At 43.1% G+C, this 23,254-nt stretch overlaps 1 long non-coding RNA gene across 1 annotated transcript in view; it reads right to left on the minus strand.

Moving 5' to 3' along the window:
• Positions 1–1,077: 1,077 nt before the first annotated feature.
• The window catches only part of LOC132658153 (uncharacterized), a 61,923-nt gene continuing 39,746 nt past the window's right edge, over positions 1,078–23,254 (minus strand). The window contains exon 2 of the long non-coding RNA XR_009597320.1: positions 1,078–3,866. This is a non-coding gene — a long non-coding RNA (uncharacterized LOC132658153). The remainder of the gene's footprint in view (positions 3,867–23,254) is intronic.

The raw sequence follows: 23,254 nt of genomic DNA on the forward strand, positions 1-23,254 counted from the left end.
AGTCTTCAGGTGAGCGGTTTTGTGGCCCCCTGGCACTGGGGATGATTCTTCCACAGGATGAACGTGTACCGTTCAGCCCGTGAACAGAACACTCTGTAGCTGCTACTGGTTTTCACACGGGGGTGGTGGAAGCTGGCATAAGGCTTGCTTTCCAAACCACTTTTCATCAACAGATGCCTCCAGCTAGACTGTGATGTCTTTGAGAACAAGGACCACTCTTTCCTACCTCGTGTGTATCTGTAATGCTTAGCATGGTGTCTGCATATCATGTGGGTGTTCACTCGCTCAGTTGTGTCAGACTTTTTGAGACCCCATGGACTATAGCTGGCCAGGCTCATCTGTCCATAGGATTTTGGGGGCAAGAATACTGGAGTGCGTTGCCATTTCCTCCTCCAGGGGATCTTCCTGACCCAGGGACTGAACCCGCCTCTGTTGCATCTCCTGGACTGGCAGGCAGATTCTTTACCAAGAGAAGCCCCTGTACATCATCAATTTAACTTCATAAGAGTTAATTGTTTTGGCAGACAGGCTATGTTTTGCCAGAATCTGTCTCCTCCTCCTTCCAAGTACAGTGCTAGGTTATATTGCCCAGCATCCCTTGCAGTGTGACATGGTCTTGACACTTACTTGGGGCCGATCAAATGCGAGCAGAGGGGCTACTTTCTACCTCTGGTCCTGGCTGTCAAAACCTCCCCTAGGCTGCCCCACACGCTCTCTTTTGCTGGCTGCCCCATGGATGCTCTTTTTTTCCCTTAGCTATCACCTGGGTTCACATCACAAAAGGTGGAAGCAGCATCTTTATAAAATCAAGCTATAAAATAAATACGTTTTCTCTTTAAAATAAACAAAACTGCTTGAGAACCTCTTTGTCTTATTTTAGGGTGATTGTTTGAGAAGGCAGATGGGCACATTCCTGATTCAGACCTTTGGGTGATTTGAGGCTCAGCTGCCCAGGTTGGATCTGAATAACCTTGTTGTATTTCTATGCCATGTGTACCAGATTTCACCTGTACACACCTCTGGTTAAAGACTGGAAGCATAAGAAACAGTGATGTGGAAATCAGCAAGCAAGAAACGAAGCATTTTAACTCTTTATTGACCAGGAGATTTTTGCAGAAACTGACACCTGTGGCCTATAATTTGTTATGTAAGTGAACACACCAGTATATATATTGAGGCACTCTAGTCAATAGCATTCAGGTAACAAAAGACATATTAATACATTTCTGGTCAATAATGGGTTACTTACCTATTGCAGCATAACACATTACTCTAACTTTAGTGGATTAAAATAAAAGCATGAGCTATGTCACATTATGTCTGTGACTCTGGAATCTGGGCACAGTTTAGCTGAGTCCTCTGGCTCACAAGGTCTCACAAGCTACAATCAAGGTGTTGAGGGGGGCTGCAGTCATCTAAAGGCTTGACTGGGACGAGATCCATTTCCAAGCTCACTCCGTGGTTTTCAGCAGGATTCCACTCCTCGTGGGGCATTGGACTGAGAGCTTCAGTTTGTCACCAGCTGTTGGCTGGAAGTCGCCCTGGAGGGTGTATGTGGAGGCTTCCTTATAACACTGCAGCCAGGTTCATCAGCATGAGCAAGTGAGAAGAGAGAAGGAGAGCAAAAGAGAAGTCACAGTCCCTTACAACCTGTCCTTGGAAGTAATATCCTGTCAGTTTCTTTGTTATCCCATCAGTTTCACCAGGTTCAGCCCACACTCTAGAAGAAGGAATCATCTTAGAAGCTGCCTCCCACACAAGAAGCTTAAAAGTGATAATTCTGGGGCTCCCCTGGGGGTCCAGTGGTTAAGACTTCACCTTCCAGTGAAGGGGGTGTGGGTTCAGCACCTGGTCAGGAAGCTAAGATCCCACACGCCTTGCGGCCAAAAACCACCGCATAGAAGAGAAGCAATATTGCAGCAAATTTAACAAAGACTTTAAAAACGGTCCACATCAAAAAATTTTTCAAGAAATGATAATTCTGCCAAATCACTCCTATATTTTCTGAGCCTAATCTCTAAATTTCATTTATTTAGTCAAAAGCCTTAGTGGCCCTTCAGGCTGTCTCTGGCATTCCAGAACCCATTGTTAAAGTAAGAAAGCTATAATGAGAATTAAATGCATGCTTCTTCCTTTACTGGGAATGAAACTATCCACTCCACCAATGGGATAGTTTAAATAAGTAATAGCAAGTGACCTGTTCTCCTCTTTTATGTCAATATTTAGAGATAAAACTCAAAATTAATCAGTTGAATTTTTTTCAGTCAAAATGCAGGAATTCCAAATGTGAGGTCACAAAAGCAGGTCTTGCCTATTTTCAATGCTAACACATAATTAAATTTCCATTTACATTTTAAAATTGTGTTTCTCAACCAAGTGTGATCAACTATGCAATTACTGAGTGTCTTTGTGGATGAATCATGCTTTTCTTACATAATTAATTTAGAGTAAATAGAACAGCATGCATCAATAATTAGATGTGGAAAAACATGTCTAAAAATTCTTAAATTCAATTTTGGTAACACGAGAAAGTGACAAAATGCTTTTTTTTTTTTTCTTTTAATTCCTATAGGACAAGGCAAGGTAAGAGATTATATATTCTTAGAAGGAGGTTCCAGGTGTAAGTTTTGGAGAAACAGCTCAGTGTATTACAGACCTTCCTCCCCCTCTCTGGTTCATGTGACAGTGGACAAATCAAATGCATTGGAAAAGACCCACCATCATCTGTTCCCATAGCCCTATACAGTACACAGATTTGGAACTATTAGCTCCCAGCAAGCTCACACGTTTTAGTTAGCCATGGTCAACTGGAATGACGGAACCCGTCAGCCGTGTCAACGCTGCACAGCTGGTCCAGGCTGCAGAGACTGTCTCCTCCCCAGAACATCACCCTGTGTCCAGCCACAACCACATGAGACCTAAATGCAGAGAGTATTTCCCCAGCTGCTCTCAAGAGCCCAGATGAAACTCACCTTGAGCTGAGGAGAGAGCAGGGAGCATGGAATTCTAGCCAAAGTGGGAGTGTGTTGGAGGAAACCCCAGCTGAGGAAAGAAATGGGCAGAGCGGGGGTTTAGGGGCAAGAGCGAACGGGCAAACCTAATCAGCCCAGCAAACTGGCAGTGACATTTTCAAGTGCAAGGTCATCCAGAGTTGCAGAGCTAGGAACGTCTTTAGATGTCGAAATGGCTTTTGCTAAATGTCAGCTTGGTAAATTTGTTTTTCCTTTGGCTCTTTAAAAGAGAATTAACCATTTATCCAATAATGAAAAGAAATATGACCCTCCCAGGGTTCACAAGCATCCACCTGAGGCTGGCCTAGCCTCTCCCATCTAAAATTTCGCTCATTTTATAGATATATGTTGCTGTTGTTCAATTGCTAAGTCATGTCCGACTCTTTTGAGATGCCATGGACTGCAGCTCCCGGAGCTTGCTCAAAGCCATGTCCATAGAGTCAGGGATGCCATCCAACCATCTCATCCTCTGTCATTCCCTTCTTCTCCTGCCCTCAATCTTTCCCAGCATCAAGGTCTTTTCCAGTGAGTTGGCTCTTCGCATCAGATGGCCAAAGTTTTGGAGCTTCAGCTTCAGCATCAGTCTTTCCGATGAATATTCATATTAGCAATATGTACTTACCAAGAGGCCTCAGGTACCTGAGAAAGTTCCTGCCCTGAGAACACTTTCAGTCTGCTGCAGGGACAGAGTGGGATGCAGATGGTGATGCCACAACGTGGATGGGTCCCATTCTGCAGAAGTGCTGATCACTGCGCTACAAAAGCCTCTTGCAGGGGACCCTGCCCAGGGGGCTTCTGGGTGATAATTAGCTATCATGGCATTTAGCTGAGCCCTCCAGGGTGAACAGGAGAGACCTAAAGAAAGTGAGAGGTGGTTTAAGGTACTACATTTCTTTACCAGAGAGGTATTTATTCTTACTACTCAGGTTACAGGAAAACAACATGCTGGCATTCTAATGTGCCTAGATTTTACACATGTTTCAAACAGCTTCATTTATTTGTTTAAAGTATAGTTGACTCACAATGTCTCAGATGTGCAGCAAAGTGACTCAGTTTTACATAGATATATATTCTTTTTTCAAATTCCTTTCCATTAAAGGTACAAGTAATTGAATATTGTTCCTGTGCTATAGCCCCTTGTTTATCTATTTTATATATAATAGCATGCATCTATTAATCCCAAACGCCCAGTCTATCCTTCCCCTCCCTTTCTCCTTTGATAATCGTAAGTTTGCTTTCTATTTCTGTGCAGATACTCCTGCTTTGTATCATTTTTCAGATTACACACGCAAGTGCTATAGGATGAAGTTCGTCTTTGTCTGAATTACTTCACTTAGGGTGACTATCACTGGGCCCATCCAATGACATTTTTGCAACAAACCGGCACTGGCTCTGGTCATAGCATGACATCTGTTTTAATTTATTTTATCCTCAATAACCCCTGGCAACCCCCATTATCTCCAGTTTACAAACAAGGAAGCTGAGGAACAGGAATGTTAACTGACTCCCCTCCGCCAAGATCCTCCAGCTAGTAAGTGGCTAAAAATGATTCTAAATAACCGAGGATAGGGGCTAGCGGTAGGGAGGAGGTGATGAGGCATGGGCTGTCTTGAGATTTTTTAAAAAGCCAGAAGAGTCCAGATGATGAAGGTCCACACACATCAGGTTCAGAATTTGCAAGTGTCTTAGCAACTCCTGAAGGGGTTCGAGTTGGTGACGGCTAAGAGCTGCGGTGAACTCCAGAAAGTCCACACCGCGTGCCACGTGCGAACTGTATGGGAGGCAAGCAAGGCTGCTGTCTCCACCATCTGGTAAGAGACAGGGAGCCTGGGCTAGAGGAGCTGCAGCGAGGAGGATGGGGACCAGGATGAACCCTGGACCCTGGGTAAGTAGCATCAACTGGACACGGCTACTGGGATGAGAGAGGATGGGAGGAGGGAGGCAGGGAGGCCAACCGCCAGGCTCCTGGCTTGGGATCCCCACAGCTGATGTGGCTAGAATAACAGTGATGGTGATAGGCTCTGTCCCTCAGCTCCTTGATGGCAGCAGGCTAGACATTTGGAAGACACATCTGCTTTAGAGCTAGGAATGCAAGCTCTCTCACCTTGTCACTCTTAAACAGAGCTTGAGCATTTGCATAAAACAAAAGTGAAAGTGAAAAAAAGTGAACGTGTTAATCACTCAGTCGTGTCCAACTCTTTTCAACCCCATGGATGGTTGCCTGTTAGGCTTCTCTGTCCATAGCATTTCCCAGGCAAGAATACTGGAATGGGTTGCCATTTCCTTCTCCAGGGGACCTTCCCAATCCAGGGACTGAACCCAGGTCTCCTGCATTGCAGGCAGATGCTTTACCATCTGAGCCACCAGGGAGCGAAAGTTGCTCAATCGTGTCTGACTCTTTGTGACTCCATGAACTCTAAGTCCATGGAATTCTCCAGGCCAGAACACCGATGTGGGTAGCCATTCCCTTCTCCAGGGAATCTTCCCAACCCAGGGATCAATCCCAGGTCTCCTACATTGCAGGTGGATTCTTTACCAGCTGAGCCATAGGAGAAGCCCAAGAATACTGGAGTGGGTAGCCTATCCCTTCTCCACTGGATCTTCCCAACCCAGGAATCGAACCAGGGTCTCCTGCATTGCAGGTGGATTCTTTACCAACTGAGCTATCAGGGAAGCCCTGAACCACCAGAAACTTCTTAAAACAGGAATACTGGAGTCAGCAATGTGGCAAAGTATCAGAGTCAAAGCTTGCCACCTTTCTATCCTGTGGCCTCATCTTACAGAAGGCCCTTGAAGATGCTCAGGGAACAAATATTCCAAGTGTTAGACTAATGCCTCATGGTTATTTCCAATTACTCTAATATGCACAAGCTGCCTCAGTGTCCTGAAGTAATCAGTGCTTTTTATATTTTGGCCCTATTTCCTCTAAGGAAGAGATCAATTGATACATCAACTATTTAAGATTAAATGTTTTTGAAGACTTTCTCCTACTTTGCGGGGGAAAAAAAACCTAAAAGTCACCCAGAAACTCGTTTTTATGACGGCTGACACATCTGGGGGCTATGAAAGATGTCTGCATTCCTTCCCATTTTTTGGCCAACCCTTCAGAGAGCGTGGTTTTGGATTCCTGTGCTGTTCCCTCTCTTCCTTCGAGAAGAACAGGCCAGCCTCGCTTCTGTCCACTTCCGCCAAGCTATTGCCCAGGGCCCACCTCTGAGGCACTTTGTTTATAAGCAGTTCTGAGAAGCAAGCGGTCAGAGCAGGCGAGAGCTGGTCCAGGGAGGCATTTATGGATGGCAAAATTCAGACAGCAGCATGCATTCCAGAGAGGGCAGCCCTGTGGTGTATTCTGCAGCTGGGCCCAAGGAAAATACGCCTGCTCCTCTCAGCTCCAGCCCCTCCCTGGTGGGGCTGTCTCTCACTGGGCCCCCCCACTCTTCAGGATCAGCTGATGGGCCCACATTGAGGGAGGCAGCTGATGAAGAATTCACCTGGGCTGATTTGCAGAGAAAGATCATTGATTCCTCTGGGCTTGTTAAGTCGATATCCTCTATACAAACTATAATCCAAAGGCTTGCAAGATTAACCAGCTGAAGCCACTGTCACCAAGGGCTCTAGCCAGACACTAGAATGAGGCAAAATACCCACAGGGCAGGAGGCAGTCCAAATGGCATGCCATCTGCCACCTCGATTGCCTCCTTGTGTTATATCTCAACTCCTCAGCTCCTGTTTACACCGAGACACCAGGAAGGGGACTTGGACTCACTGCTGCCGCCAGCATGAGTGAGGCATTTCTCCATTTCCTGCTTCTTTCGTCCCTTTTCTTGCTGAAAAAGGAACACGGATGTGGCAGGCAGTCTTCGCTAAGAAATCATTATTGTCACCATTTTTGTATTGGCTTGTTTGTGCAATTTATTTATGAACTTGTGCCCAAGCCCCATCCACATAAAATTTGAGGTAGCTACAAGAGAACCATAAAACAGAAACTGTCAAATGAGAAGCATCAGAATCAAGGAAACATAACCTGTATTGGAGGTGCTGGCTTCCGATTCAAGATGGCAGCCTGAGATTCATCTTCCATCCCTCCCAAGAACCCCTGAAATACAAATGCCGAAGGACAAAGATGAACACGCCTGCACAGTGGCTGTGTCACGTGGGGGCTCCAGGAAGTTAGAACTGAGCCTATATTGGTATTGCCCTAAAGCCTTTGAGAATCCCTCTGTGCCCAGGGCTCAATGCACAGGAGGAGAAAATTAATAGGCTCTAATAAAGATAAACCCTATAAACATATTCACAGGCAATGGTGCCTGTTGGCACTGAGTCAACCCACGAGCAATACTACAAGTAAGGCAGCTAACATTTGCATCGGTGGAAGGGGAGGATCATCTCTATGCTAACTGAAACAGGCATCATTAAACCAGACCACTGTGCTCAGCAGAACAGGATGCATAAATTCCACAAGGAGACCCAAAGGCAAGTAAGCACTGAGAATTTCTCCATAGAGGTCCAATAACCAAGATTTTCCTGGGAGATGTTGAAAGAGAGCAGCTTGTGAACACCCAGGAAAACAATATCAAGCAACCCACAGCCGTCAAAGAGGACGGATGGGAATCGAAGGCCAATTTCAGGCCTTCCCACATACTAGACTGTCTTCAGGCTACCCAGAGTGAGTCAGATTCCTCACATCTAAAACCCAGTTTTTGCGTCTGTAAATGGCAATGATGCTATTACCTACCCCACAGGGATAATGAAGGGCTCAATCAAATAAAGTGCACAACAGCTTAGAACAGTGTCTGTCATGTTGGAAATATGCTAGCATATAAGCAGCTTTTATCAGTATTATTCATTGTAATGGCAGAAAGTGAAGAGGACCTAAAAAGCCTCTTGATGAAAGTGAAAGAGGGGAGTGAAAAAGTTGGCTTAAAGCTCAACATTCAGAAAACTAAGATCATGGCACCTGGTCCCATTACTTCATGGGAAATAGATGGGGAAACAGTGGAAACAGTGTCAGGCTTATTTTGGGGGGCTCCAAAATCACTGCAGATGGTGACTGCAGCCATGCAATTAAAAGATGCTTGCTCCTTGGAAGGAAAGTTATAACCAACCTGCTGCTGCTGCTGCTGCTAAGTCACATCAGTTGTGTCCGACTCTGTGCGACCCCATAGATGGCAGCCCAACAGGCTCCTCTGTCCCTGGGATTCTCCAAGAACATTAGAGTGGGTTGCCATTTCCTTCTCCAATGCATGAAAGTGAAAAGTGAAAGTGAAGTCGGTCAGTCATATCTGACTCTTAGCGACCCCATGCACTGTAGCCTACCAGGCTCGTCCATCCATGGGATTCTCCAGGCAAGAGTACTGGAGTGGGTTGCCATTGCCTTCTCTGACAGCATATTAAAAAGCAGAGACATTACTTTGCCAACAAAGGTCCGTCTAGTCAAGGCTGTGGTTTTTCCAGTGGTCACATATGGATGTGAGAGTTGGATTGTGAAGAAAGCTGAGTGCCGAAGAATTGATGCTTTTGAACTGTGGTGTTGGAGAAGATTCTTGAGAGTTCCTTGGACTGCACGGAGATCCAAACAGTCCATCCTAAAGGAGACCAGTCCTGGGTGTTCATTGGAAGGAATGAGGCTAAAGCTGAAACTCCAGTACTTTGGCCACCTCATGCGAAGAGTTGACTCATTGGAAAAGACTCTGATGCTGGGAGGGCTTGGGGGCAGGAGGAGAAGGGGATGGCAGAGGATGAGATGGCTGGATGGCATCACCAACTCGATGGACATGAGTCTGGGTGAACTCCAGGAGTTGGTGATGGACAGAGTAGCCTGGTGTGCTGTCATTCATGGAGTTACAAAGAGTCGGACACGACTGAACAACTGAACTGAACTGAATATGAAAAATTTACAAATTTTATTTTAGCTATAATTAATAATTAAAGGGCCATGTGTGTTCAATCACACTCGATCGCTCAGTGGTGTCCAACTCTTTGGGACCCCATGGACTCTGACCCACCAGGCTCCTCTGTCCATGGAATTCTCCAGGCAATAATGCTGGAGTGGGTTGCCATTTCCTCCTCCAGGGGATCTTTCCAATCCTGCAGGATTGAACTGCCAGCCTCCAGGGATCAAACCCAAATGTCCTGAGTCTCCTGTATTGACAGGCAAATTCTTTACCACCATGATACCTGGGAAGCCCAAAAGGGACATGGATAGAAAATTTTTTTTAAAAAACTGTTTATTTGGGTCACAAAACACAGTGTTCTGTGATCTTACAAGGTCCTTCTGATGCACTATGCCTTCCTGTACACAGTACATCTCAACAAGGTTGTAGGCCCAAGTTCTGGCCAGAGCTGCTTGTCAGTCCCTAAGTATTTTTAGACCTTGGCTGAGTGGTTTCTCTCCTTTTTCAAAAGGGCTGGATGACAGCTTGCCACTAAGAATAGCAGTTTTCCAGTTTAATCAGCAAGTCTCCTGGCTTCATAACTGTGCTGGCACTCATGGGAGGTTGACTGGCCACGTTCACCTGTGGATCCTGAGTTGTCCATGCCAGCACTGGCCAGACCTGCTGCCCTCTCCATAGCCTGCTCCCTGGGGGCCTGTCAGGACATGCAAAGGAGGAATAGAAACATCTCTTCTCCCAGGAGAGAGAGAGAAAGAGGGAGAAGTCTGGACCCAGCATCTTTGGCATCTCTTCTGAGAAGCTTGACTCTGTAACACATGGGATTGTGGTACATAGAAAATTCAGGCTTAAAACTCATCTTCAAATCAAGAATTGAGAGGTAGGTCTTCCTTAAGAAGCCCTGTAGTCTGAATGTTTGTGTCCTTTCAAAATTCATGTGTTGTAACTCTAAAGCTCAATATGATGGCAGGATGTGATGTGGCCTTTAAGTGGTGATTAGACCATGAGGGTGGAGGCCCCAGGAACAGGACGGGTGCCCTCATAAAACAGAACCAACAGAACTCCCTAGCTCCCTTCCACCATGTGGGGACATAGCAAGAAGCTTGCAGACTGCAACCCAGAAATTGTCCTTCACGGAACAGGTCCTTCATGAGAATCCACCATGCTGGCAGTCTGACCTTGAACGTCCAGCCTTCAGAACACTGAGAATTAAATTTCCATTATTTATAAGCTACCTGGTCTATGGTATTTTTTTTTATAGGAGCTGGAATGGACTAAAACAGGAGGGTAACTGGAGATTTTATTCAGATGTGTGTGTGTGTGTGTGTGTGTGTGTGTGTGTGTGTGTGTGTGTTAGTTGCTCCATTGTGTCCAACTCTTTGCAACCCCATGGACTGTAGCCCACCAGGCTCCTCTGTCCATGGGATTTCCCAGGCAAGAATACTGGGGTAGGTTGTCATTTCCTTTTTCAGGGGAACTTCTTGACCCAGAGATCAAATCCATGGCTGCAGTCGCATCTCCTCCTATGTCTACGGCAGACATGACTAATTGCTCATGACTTTCTTTCCCACTGAGCCTAGGCAGAAATTCAGAATGTTTTCCAACACCATGCTATCAATGATTAGGGTTGCCACACAAGATGAAGCCTAATTGCTAATCAGACCTAATATAATGCCTGGAGCCGGGTAGCTGCACCATGAAATTTTGTTGATTGAATAAGTGAAATGAAAAAATGTCATTAGTGAAGTGAAAAAATATCATTAGGTTTCTGGAAATAAGAATAGTAAGTTAATTAAGTAATACAAATGCCCAACCATTGAAACTGGGACAGGTATCTAAACAACCAGTTGGCAAGTTCAGACATGGAACAGGAAGATCTTCATGAAATTCACCCAAACTAGCTCACCCACAATGATGTCACTCAAGTTAGGTCAGACGTGTTGCTAAAACCAATTTGGCTGATCAACAGTGGTGAGTCATGATACACTGATAGCTGTTATGTCAACATAGGTTAGCAAGCAGCAGCTGTGCTGTAATTTTGATATGCAAGATCTCCCTAGGAGCTTACAGTTCCCAAATACGTATAGGTAGATGCATTCATACAGAACTGAAAGCTTCTCTAAACATTTTTAAATAAAATGGCAACAGCATGTCCTTGGAAGTCAAAAGACCACAGTAAACTTAATGTTGACTAAAAGGCTAAATATTTTTTATTTCTAAAGTAATAAAGCAACTGAAAACCTTATTGATAGATTTCTCCCGCTGGTAAGAATACTAGCCAAGTCTAAATTTTAAAAGATTTTAAATATTGTAAAACAATGATCCTTCAATTAAAATAAATAATTATTTTTTTTAAAAAAAGAGATTTTAGTTCTGACAGAGGCATTAAAAAGTACCAAGCCTTGTACTTGGTACCAGCTGATTCCTTTTCATGTTTCCATAGGTTGCTCAGACCATAAGAAGCATCATATTGTAATATTAGCCCCAAATTCATTTTCCAGGGCACCTAGCTGAGGTTGTCCATTAGAATCATGGGGAAGGTTTAAAAAAAAAAAATACTCATGTCCAGATCCCACCTGCAAAAATTCATTTCCTTTAATCCAAAGTGACCCATACATGGATATTTTTAATAGATCCCAAGATCTGAGAAGTCTTTTTTTTAAAATATAAATGTATTTAATTGGAGGTTAATTACTTTACAATGTTGTATTGGTTTTGCCATACATCAACGTGAATCCACCACAGGTATACACATGTTCCCCATCCTGAACCCCCCACCCTCCTCCCTCCCCATACCATCCCTCTGGGTCGTCCCAGTGCACCAGCCCCAAGCATCCAGTATCATGCATCGAACCTGGACTGGTGATTCATTTCATATATGATATTATACATATTTCAATACCATTCTCCCAAATCATCCCACCCTCTCCCTCTCCCACAGAGTCCAAAAGACCGTTCTATACATTTGTGTCTCTTTTGCTGTCTCGCATGCAGGGTTATCATTACCAGCTTTCTAAATTCCATATATATGCATTAGTATACTGTATTGGTGTTTTTCTTTCTGGCTTACTTCACTCTGTATAATAGGCTCCAATTTCATCCAGCTCATTAGAACTTATTCAAATGTATTCTTTTTAATGGCTGAGTAATACTCCATTGTGTATATGTACCACAGCTTTCTTATCCATTCATCTGCTGATGGACATCTAGGTTGCTTCCATGTCCTGGCTATTATAAACAGTGCTGCAATGAACATTAGGGTACACGTGTCTCTTTCAATTTTGGTTTCCTCGGTGTGTACGCCCAGCAGAGGGACCCACAAGTCTTAACACATACAATATTTGCCAAAGACTGGACTCTAGAAAGCATGCCTAAACTGGAGTGTCAAGAGCAAAATTTAATTATTCTAAGACTACACAGTCAATTCAATAGCCACTAGAAATATGTAGAAGTCAAGCCCTTGAAATATGGCTAATGCTACTGAGGAACTAAATTTTTTTACTCTATTTTACTAAATTTAAAGACTGATACTCAGTTTAATTGTAGGAAAGCTCAAGTATGTTTGAAACAGCTTGGGTATGTGAATCTACTTTTTCAACTGTAAATTTTGTGAACCTAAATATAGATCAAGTGTTTCTGGTAAAGTGAATGTCTGTATTGAGATGTGCTGAATTTTTCAGACTCCATACAAAAAAATATATATATAAATATTTCCTAAAAAAAATTTTATTGACTATATGTTAAAGTGATAAAATTTTTACATATTGGGTTAAATAAAATATATTATCAAAACTAATTTCACTTGTTTCTTTTAACCTTTTTAACATAGCTACTAGAAAATTTTAGATTACCTATGTGCGTTCCAGGGAAAATGAGCAACTCACTGCCAAACATAACAAAATACACGTAGAAACAAAGCATTATGTGAATATCAGCAGACACAATAATAGCTGAATCAGACTCCCAAGCATTTCAGACATTAGAATTTCAGACAAAGAATATAAATTTTACATTTAAGGGAATAAAATGGAAATTTGAAATATAAACAAGAAATAAAAGACTTTTTTAAAAAACCAGGCAAAATTGAAAAAGAGAACTTTTAGAAATGAAAACCATGGCAGTTGAAATTAAAACCTCAACAGAAAATGAGCCACAGCCAAATGGAAAATGAGAGAATGGAAAGCTAGATACAAATAAATTATCTAAAATGCAACACTGAGAAACATGTTCGGAAGTTGTGAATATAACCTTAAGAAACATGGCAGATAGAGCAAGAAGTCTAACAAATATTTACATCAGAGAAAATGGGGCAAAGGCAATATTTCACAAGAAAACAATGGGTCAAAGTTTTCCACATTTGTTTAAAGACATCAAACTTCAGGCATAGGAATCGCAACAAATTTCAAGCAGGATCACCTTTACAAAACATAAAGAAATGGCAAAACACACACACAGAATAAAAAGAAGACAGTAAACGCAGCCATAAAATGAAAATATAATTTGTCAAAATGTATGGGATACAGCAAAAGCAGTGTTTACAGGGAAATTTATATCATCTAATGCATATATTGGGAAAGAAGACATTTCCAGTAATTAACAGGAAAGTAAAAGAAATTTTTCTAAACTACCAGTGATGTAACGAAGACTTTCCTGGTGACAGTAGTGATATAGACCCCGCCTGCCAATGCAGGAGACGGAAGACATACAGGGTCAACCCCCAGGTCAGGAAGACCCCCTGGAGGAGGAAATGGCACCCACCCCAGTGTTTCTGCCTGGAAAATCCCATGGGCAGAGGAGCCTGGAGGGCTACAGACTGTGGGGTTCCAAAGAGTTGGACATGACTGAGCAACTAAGTACATACACAGGCATCCCTGGTGGTGCAGTGGATAGGAATCCGCCTGCCAGTGCAGGGGACAGGGGTTCAATCCCTGGTCTGGAAAGATTCCCTGTACCATGGAGCAGCTAAGCTCATGCACCGCAGCCGCCCGGCCCGCGCTCCAGGGCCCGCGTCACGGCCACTGAGCTTGTGCGCCACGAGTACTGAGCCCGCGTGCTGCACTTACTGAAGCCTGCTTGCCTGAAGCTGGTGCGCCGCACCAAGAGAAGGCACCTCACTGAGAAGCCTGGGCCCAGCAACAAAGAGCAGCCCCTGTTCTCGGCAACTAGAGAAAGCCCAAGCGCAGCAACAAAGCCTTAGCACAGCCAGAAATCAGGAAATGGAATTAGTAATGAAAACCTAGTGGGAACCAAAAGTCACATACAACGTGGTTTCAGGTTCGTTTTTCATTCCAGGCTCCCAACAACCCTGTGAGATTTTATAATTGTGAGATATTCTAATAATAATCTTATAATTTCAGTGGTGAGGCCACTGAAACACAAAGTACCCTGCTTAGGATCACATAACTAGTATGCGTGGGGAACAGCACTTGGACCCAGGTCTTCCAAATCCCAAATCTGAACTCTTCTCACTTTAGCACATGGTTTGTCCAGCCTAAATCATGTGGTGTGTGTGTGTGTTAGTCACTCAGTCATGTCCGACTCTTTGCGACCGCATGGACTGTAGCCCACCAGGCTCTTCGGTCCATAGGATTCTCCAGACAAGAATTTTAGAGCGAGTTGCCATTCCCTTCTCCAGGGGATCTTCCCGAACCAGGGATCGAACCCGGTCACCTGCGTTGCAGGCAGTTTCTTTCACCCTCTGGGCCACCAGCTGGAAGTGCACATTGCTACATGACTCTTACTTAGCTATTCATACACACCTCTTCCCTGAACAGACCACAGCTCAGGCCAGTGGGGCAGCTGAGCACCTCAGGAAACCCTGCAACAGCTCCCTTCTACATCTCTGAAAGCTCACATCGTGGCCGAGAGCCTTCAGGGTGACTGAGCCCTGGGGGAGCCTGTATCACGCCCCATGGGTCTCCAGGCTCTGTGCTTGCCTGGGTCTCTCTGGGAACAGGGCCTGTGAGAAATGTTTAAGGAGTGGCCTTTGTAGGTCGCTGGGGACCAGAGAGAGTTCCTGTCTGATTCCTGGACTCCAATAAAAATAAAATCAGAGAATGTTCTGGACTTTGCCACTGGGTTTCAAAACAGAACATTGAAAGTGATGGAGTTTCGTAACCGATCCATAAGCAGATCTTTCCTGAGGGCCCGTGGGGACGCCGGGTCTGGATTAAGCCCTCTGGAGCTGGCAGTAATGAAAGGTCCAGTTTTCCAAACTTCAAAACATCCAGTTTTCTCAGAGATTTCCCAGGCAAGCTGAGATGGTAAAATGTAGCTTCCTCATGCAAAGAGTCAACTCATTGGAAAAGACTCTGTTGCTAAGAAAGATTGAGGGCAGGAGAAAGGGACGACAGAGGATGAGATGGTTGGATGGCATCACCGACTCAATGGACTCAAGTTTGAACAAGCTCTGGGAGTTGGTGATGCACAGGGAAGCCTAGTGTGCTGCAGTCCATGAGGTCACAAAGAGTCGAACATGACTTAGCGACTGAACAACAATGGGAATTCAGATGCTATGGGTGTCAGCTCCGAGTTCTGAACTAGTCAGAAGCCACGGGAGCAGGAAGGAGGCTTGGAGAATGTTCAGCGTCAGTTATGAGGCAGCCAGCAGAGGAAGCAGGTTCTAGACTGTTCCAGCAGACCCTCTCCTGCTTCCTGAACTCATCCAAGCTAAACCTAAGCCCTGGCTGGGGGTGCAGCATCTGAGCATGTCCTGATGACAGAGTTTGTGATTTCTTTTTTTAGGACCCAGTGGACTTGGGACTTCCTGGATCTCTTTCTGTCCAAGGATTTATGAAACGGTGATGGTCCTCTTGGTTACAGTATGAATAGATATATCATTTCTAAACTACTGAGGCTAGAGGAGTAACACACAGGTAGCAAGTAGAGATGAGAAGACCTGTGGGTGTGCACCCATATGTGTGAGTATGAATGTTCACGTGGATGTTCTTATTGATGGAAACCCTAAGGGTAGAAATGCATTTCTTTGTGGGAAAGAGGTGGGGCATTGTCATTCACTGAGCACCTACTACTTGCCAAGCACAGTGCTGGGAAGATCCAGCGAGGTCACTATTTGGCTGTAGTATTAAACAGTGGAGAGAATGTAAGAAGCAATCTTCCTGGGCACAATTGGAAACAGTTTATAAATTGCTATAAAACTTTTATGGAGGGCTATCTGGCAACAGACAGAGAACTTTTTCCAAATGTTCATGACTATAGATCCAGCAAGTTTGTTTCTACAAATTTATCCTGAAGAAGAAATGATGAATGCGTGTGAAGATTTACCTACAAGGATATTCATCCAAGTACTTCCACAGTAATAGGGGAAAAGTTAATTGGAGGGGGGAAAAAGTAATTCTCTAGTTCTCAAGGTTTAAATAAACTATGGTACATTTGTTAAAAATAAAAACCCACTCAGCCATTCACAATGATGCTATAGAGGAATGTTAAACGCTATAAGGAGACGTTTTCAGTATCCCAAGAAATGACGCAGCAGATTATAAATCACTCTACAGAGCATGTTTCGTATTTGTAAAATACAAGTTTATCAGTCAAAATCCCTACTGGAAACAGATGGCACGTTCAAATAGGACACCCACAAGGGAGTTTACCGATGAAGGGGTGAGAGACGGGGACCATAAGGAAAGCCCGGAGCTAGCAACAGACCAAGGGTAGAAGCAACTCTGCAAGCTTCCCTGGGAGGGGTAGTGGCCAGCTGATGGACACACAAGCCCCAGGTGATTTCCTAGGAGGAAACAGAGACGTAAGCACTTTAACCTCTCTCGTAAGCCAGATCTGTGCCCAGAGTACACTGCAGTCCAAACCCACCTGGGACTGGGGGCCGCAGAAGATCTGCTGCAGGTGTGGTCCATGGCAGGCCAGCCTCCCAGGCAGCGAGAAGGGAGGAGAAGGGCCGCAAAGTTCCAGCACAGCCATGCATACGCTCGTCCACACGCAAACAGAAAAATGAAGGGATGGCGTTGACCCGACATGGCAACCACAGCCATCTCTTGGCAGCTCAGCCGCTACTGAGTTTTCATTTCCCTCTTCTTGCTTTTCTAAATTGGCTACAACAGGCATACGCTGCTTTAGGCTTCATCCATGAAAGCAACCTGAGTTGGAAGAAATTCAGAAGCCGTCCAGAGCGTGTTCATAGTGCAACAGTGAGAAACACCCAAACTGGCCGTGCTAGGAAAGGCTAGGGATGTGTTTTTGTGTGTAAGAGAGAAGGCTTAGCTACTTTCAAAAATGAGGAACCTCTTTTATGGGGGAAGGATGAGGCTTGATCTGCAGTCAGCCCAGGACCAGAAAGTAAAATGACAGGCAGGCAGGATTCAAATCTGAAGAATGAGATGGGGCTTTGGACTAGATAAACTTTCAAGTATCTTCTACTCAAAAAAAGAGTTATTGATTACTAATTAATGATGATTATTATAACAATTTCTTTGATATCGCTTGCTCTGGTCTTAGGGGTGGAGTAAGCTCCAAGGATGTAGTAAGATGAATTCTTATTGGAATGCTCTTACACTGTTGGTGGGAACATAAATTGGTATAGTATAGAGGTTTGCTAAAAAATTAAAAATAGAGTTACCATATGATCCCAAAATCCTACTCCTGGGCATATATCTGGAGAAAACTCTAATTCAAAAAGACCCATGCACCCCAGTGTCCATTACGGCACTATTTACAATAGCCAGGACATGGAAGCAACCTAAATGTCCATTCACAGAGGAGTGGATAAAGAAGATGTGTGTATATATATATATGTATGCACATATATATAATGGAATATTATATATAACAACGGAATATTATGCAGCCCACAAAAAGAATGAAATAATGCCATTTGCAGCCACATGGATGGGCCAGAGATTATCATACTAAGAAAGTCAGACAGCAAAAGATAAATATCATGTGATATCACTTACAAGTGGAACCTTAAAAAAATGATACAAATGAACTTATTTACAAAATAGAAATGGACTTACAGGCATAAAATAACTTCTGGTTACCAAAGGGAAAATAGAAGAGACAGATAAACTAGGAATTTGGGTCTAACAACACTTTCTATACATAAAATAACCAACAAGGACCTACTATATAGCACAGGAAACCATATTCAATATCTTATAATAACCTATAATGGAAAACAATCCAAAAATATTATGCGTATATACCCACATGTATGTATATATATAAAACTGAATCACTTTGCTCTATACCAAAAACAGTGTAAATCAATTATACCTCAATGAAAAAAGAGAAATCAATTCTCATCATCTGGGATGTTTAGTTCCAAGAGATCTCTGATGAGTACTATAACACTAAAGACAATTCAAGCTTCTACAACACCGACTTCAGGCTTGGTTGGATCCAGGCACACAAATGATTCATTGGTATCCAGTCTCTCCCCATCTCTTGACTGACTCCTTTATCGGGTTCTCCCTCATGGAAAGATGGGTTCAACAAGCTCACATCCTCACAAGTGCAGTAGAAAAGACAATACTTGCTTATAAGTCGCTCAACCAAAGTTCCCAAGAGAAGCTTTATTGGAGGTTGGTTGGTTAATGGGTCAACTACCCATTCCGGAATCAACTACTGTGGCCAAGGGATGCCACATACTCACCTCTTCTGGCTCTTTCAGGAAGAAAATATGGAGCTGGGGATTAGAAATGACTCCGTCTAGGTTCTGAAACTTTTTCCTCTATGTGCAAATTTGATTCAACCATGCTTCGGTTTATAGATTTTTTTTCCTCCAAATAAAATCAAAAGCAGAGCTACTCTATTAGAATGATGTAGAGGAGTGGGTTTCCTAGGAAGAACTCCTGGGTGACTGATGCCACCAAGGGCAAAAGCAGAAGCTCCAGGAACCCCTCCCCACTGTGGACATCAAGAAGAGCCTTCTATTTCTGCAGCCTATAGACCAGCCTTTCCTGAAGTGCGATCCACTTGATATTAATTTGTGTCTCTGTCTCAGAGCCTCTTAATGAAAGTGAAAGAGGAGAGTTTAAAAGTTGGCTTAAACCTCAACATTCAGAAAACTAAGATCATGGCATCTGGTCCCATCATTTCATGGCAAATAGATGGGGAAACAATGGAAACAGTGACAGACTTTATTTTCTTAGGCTCCAAAATCACTGCAGATGGTGACTGCAGCCATGAAATTAAAAGACACTTGTTCCTTGAAAGAAAAGTATGACAAACCTAGACAGCATATTAAAAAGCACAGACATTACTTTGCCAACAAAGGTCTGTCTAGTCAAAGCTGTGGTTTTTCCAGTAGTCATATATGGATGTGAGAGTTTGACTATAAAGAAAGCTGAGCACTGAAGAATTGATGCTTTTGAACTGTGGTGTTGGAGAAGATTCTTGAGAGTCCCTTGGACTGCAAGGAGATCCAACCAGTCCATCCTAACAGAAATCAGTCTTGAGTATTCATTGGAAGGACTGATGTCAAAGCTGAAACTCCAATGCCTTGGCCACCTCGTGCTAAGAACTGACTCATCTGAAAAGACCCTGATGCTGGAAAAGTTTGAGGGTGGGAGGAGAAGGGGATGACAGAGGTGAGATGGTTGGATGGCATCACCGACTCAATGGACATGAGTTTGAGCAGGCTCCGGGAGTTGGTGATAGACAGGGAAGCCTGGCATGCTGCTGTCCATGGGGTCACAAAGAGTCGGACACGACTGAGCGACTGAACTGAACTGAACTGAACTGAACTACCTCACCCAAAAAGATGACGGTTCCTGGTCAGTTAAGTTGGAGACGTTTTCAGCTCAACAAAGTTGAAGAAATCAAAGACTTCTGACTCTTGACTCTAGGACATTTCGGAGACCCTAGTACTCACATGTGTGCTGTGAATCTTCAGAAGAAAACATGACATGCAGAATTGCCCAAACCTATCTGATCATGAACCTTTTGGAGCATCTCTTGAGACGAGTATTCCACAGAACATACTCAGAGACTGGCTGCTCTGGAGAAAGTCGCTCATTTTCTATCCCAACCCCACCTTGCCCCGCCCACCATCTCAACTGAGGTCACAAAGTAGTAAAAGGTTACGGAGGAAGGCTGTTTTTGTCCCTCCATCACCTCTCTGGAATGTTTAGAAATGAGTATAATAACACAGAGATAAAACCCATCAAATCCCCGGTTTCTCTAAAGAAACACTTTCTCCATCCAACCTGTTAGCATAGGCGCTGGAATCAGATTGCAAAAGCCCTGCACTAACTCCCACTCCAGAGGGAGAAGAAACCACTGATGGGTGGGCGACACCGGGAGGACTAACGGCCTCTGTGGGAACCCGCGTTCACCTCTGGCAAACCTCTGTCTGCAGCTGCAGAAGATCAAGTCAGGCTCACATCTGTTCCCCAGACACCCGACACCCCACCCCAGCTTCCCCATCCAACAAAGCCTGGCCAGGTTTTCACAGTTAATTCCTCCAGGGCCCCTGGCCCATCTCCTCCCTTCTTGCTCCTATGAATTCTCAGAGATCAAAGCAGCAAGTTAGCCGAAGCTTTGTTTGCTCTGCATTCAGAGAACACCTTAAATTCCCAGCTTGAAAGGAGGCCAAAAGAAGGTCAAACATACCCTATTGTTGAAACACTTGCAAACTGCAAGACATCACCAACATATTAGCTGAGGAACCTTCGTGATTTCTCCGGGCTTCCGGGTCCTGTGAAGGGAGGGACGTCCCCCCGCAAATTTAATATAAGAATCTGATGGGAAGGCCACCAGAATTTTCCTTGGGGGTCACTCTGAGTTGACTCAGGCAGTACACTGATCCTGAGATGGAAATTGGGAGCTCCTGCCACAACGCAGAGAGTCAGTCCTGAGGTTAAAATGAGGATTGAAATGCCCATTCTGGATTGTTCTTCTGTTTCACTCAACCCCACCTTCTGGACTGTTCCTCCTCCCCCTGGCTTTTGTTCACAAACTTATATGACTTTTTAGAACTGAAAGGTCATCTAGTCTGGAGATTGTCAAATTTCTTGGCAGCCGAAAACGTTTTTCCAAAGAAAATCTTAAAAGAGACTTCAATATAAAGCAGAGTCAGGGGCCCTGGGGAGGATGGGCTGGGGCAAAGCCTGGACTTCCACCCACTCAGCCACCCCTCCACCACTGTGGCTTTGGGCTCCCTCAGTTGGAAAAGCCTCCGATGAGTCCAACCCCTTCAGTTTACATGAATGCCGAGAACCAGAGATGGAAAGGGAGCCGCCCAAGTGTCTGATGCTCCACATCTTTGTCTTCACTAAGAGCTTATGCCTTTGTTCTGCGTGTTTAAAAAGTCTCCAGTGTGGTCAGTCCTGCTTTTAAAACCGCCCTTTTTCACCCTTTCTCACCATCTCTACCTCCCTTACTGGGAAGCACCTGGGGCAGCCCCCACCATCCACCCGCCTGCTCCCACCCCCAGGCCCTTCAGTTGTGAGATCTTGTTTCCTAAACCCAGTTAATCATTAAATCACCAGGGAGCTTGTTAAAAATATGGATTCCCAGGCTCAGCACTAGACCTAGTAAATCAGAATTTCCAAGGGTGGGTCCAAAACTCTTAATTTAAAGAAGCACCCCAGGTGATATTAATGACTGGCTAGCTTTGGAAAGCACTGTATTCAATGAAGCTGGGTTCCTCCTTCAATCTACCACCAGAGGATAGGAATTCTTCCATGAAATCCCAGCCCTTGTTGCTGGTAGGAGCATGATTTTATACAACTTTCTCCGGACTTCCTTTTCAAATAATGGGGGAGAAAAATACAAGTCCTTTCACCCCAGTTTTTTAAACAAAGATATAGCCGTAGACTTGTGCAAATATTTTTCTGTGAGGATGCAAATCACCGCACTAATAAAACAGAAATGTTCAACAACGTGATGATCAAGTCTATGTTGGTATATACATATAATATTATATGTTTACCAACAAATAATGTTTAGAAGATTAATAACAAATATACTCACAATATATGTGCATACACATGTTACATATATATGTTACATGGTACAAAAAGAAATACACCATGGAACTCCATTTTTCATAAGCATAAAAAACTAGAAGTTACAAACAATGAAATGTTAACATTCTCTCTAGAATGAATGTGGAATTAATGTCAATGCTTCTTGCTTTTACGCTTCCAAAATTTCTTTAGAGAACCTGAATTTTGAAATCTACAAAAAATAAAATTTATCTTAAAATGATCTTTGGGAGGGAGAGAAAAGCAATAGATGGAATCAAAATGATGATTTAAGTTATTAACTACTTTAACCCTTGCCCACATCTCTTAAAATAATAAAGAATAGTTTGGGGGGTTTTGTTGTTGTTAGAATAAATTCATAAAAGTGCTGTAAAACAAGAAGGCACACCATCAATAGACTAGATACAATAAGAAATTCCTAGAACGTAGAACCCAAATGAGGTCCCCAGAGACTTCAGGAAAAGCAGCCATGTGAAGGATAAGAACTAAAACAAGATATCTAAGTACATAAGAAAAAAGCAGGTTTTATTTTATAAACCTATATATAAAAGTAAGTTTTATATGTATATATAAAACATACATATATAACCTATATTTATATATATATAAGCTTTATATATATACAAAACATATATATATATAAAAGTTAAGATATTTGAAGAATATATCAAAGAGGTCTAACTTCACTGGGAGGAGGAAAGAGAGAAAATGAGAAAAGAAAAGAAAAAAAAAAAACCAGAAAACTAATAGAAAAAGTGCTCAGTGGAAAAAAGCATGAGCATTTAGATTAAAATAGCTCCCTGAGTAAAATGAAGTAAATAATATAATGCCTAAAAAAAAGTGTCTCTTTCAGAGAGAGGCACTGGGCTAAGTGATTTCCATGCGATATATATTTTAACCCTCATAGTAAACCTGAGTTTAGAACCACCATTTTCCCCATATTACAAAAGAAGCAACCAATTAGAAAATTATTAAAAACTTTGGCCAGGTACTTACAACTAGCAATTAATGGAGCTATGTGCCCAATGAAATTTTAGTACACATAAGATTTAAAAAAAAAAAATTCCTTGAAATGGCCAGAAAGGAAAATTATCTTAAAAAAGATAAAGACACAAGAAACAGACTGACATAAAACTCTTCTTCAACAACACTGGATTTTGGAAGACAAAAAAAAAAAAAAAAATGAACAGAGAAAATTATTTTGAACTTAGAAGTGTAAATCCCACAAAGCTCAGATGAATAGTTGCTATTTCAAGGGTAATTATTTTTTGGCCCCAAAAGCAAGTATTTTCAGAGTAATTCCAATCAAATACAAGAAACTATCAAAGCCTTTTGTTGAACCAAAGTGGAATTTTACTGTATTGAATAATTGAAAAACAAATAGAAATTT

Source organism: Ovis aries, chromosome 18 (assembly GCF_016772045.2).
Source record: "Ovis aries strain OAR_USU_Benz2616 breed Rambouillet chromosome 18, ARS-UI_Ramb_v3.0, whole genome shotgun sequence".
NCBI lineage: Eukaryota > Metazoa > Chordata > Mammalia > Artiodactyla > Bovidae > Ovis > Ovis aries.